At 34.4% G+C, this 259-nt stretch overlaps 1 pseudogene; it reads left to right on the top strand.

The window, feature by feature from the left end:
• Positions 1–259, top strand: part of LOC119585160 — an 82,513-nt pseudogene that overhangs the window by 17,848 nt on the left and 64,406 nt on the right.

Below are 259 nucleotides of genomic sequence, written 5' to 3' on the forward strand. Positions count from 1 at the left end.
CAAACTTGTTTAACTATAACGCCCAATACGGTCACACAGCATGAGGTGTACAGTTAGGAGAAAAAGTTCTAGTACTCTCTTTGGTAAGTAGATTACTTGTGTTTGATAGAAAAGTCTAGCATAACTGAACTTGGTGTATCGAAATTACTGATATTTATACAGTGGATAAATAAATGAATGATTGTAACAAACGCTGGGCTTAAAAACAGACATGATCAAATCAAAGGGTAACACAGACGCTTTTCTGCAATTATACAAT

This window comes from Penaeus monodon, chromosome 19 (genome assembly GCF_015228065.2).
Source record: "Penaeus monodon isolate SGIC_2016 chromosome 19, NSTDA_Pmon_1, whole genome shotgun sequence".
Lineage (NCBI taxonomy): Eukaryota > Metazoa > Arthropoda > Malacostraca > Decapoda > Penaeidae > Penaeus > Penaeus monodon.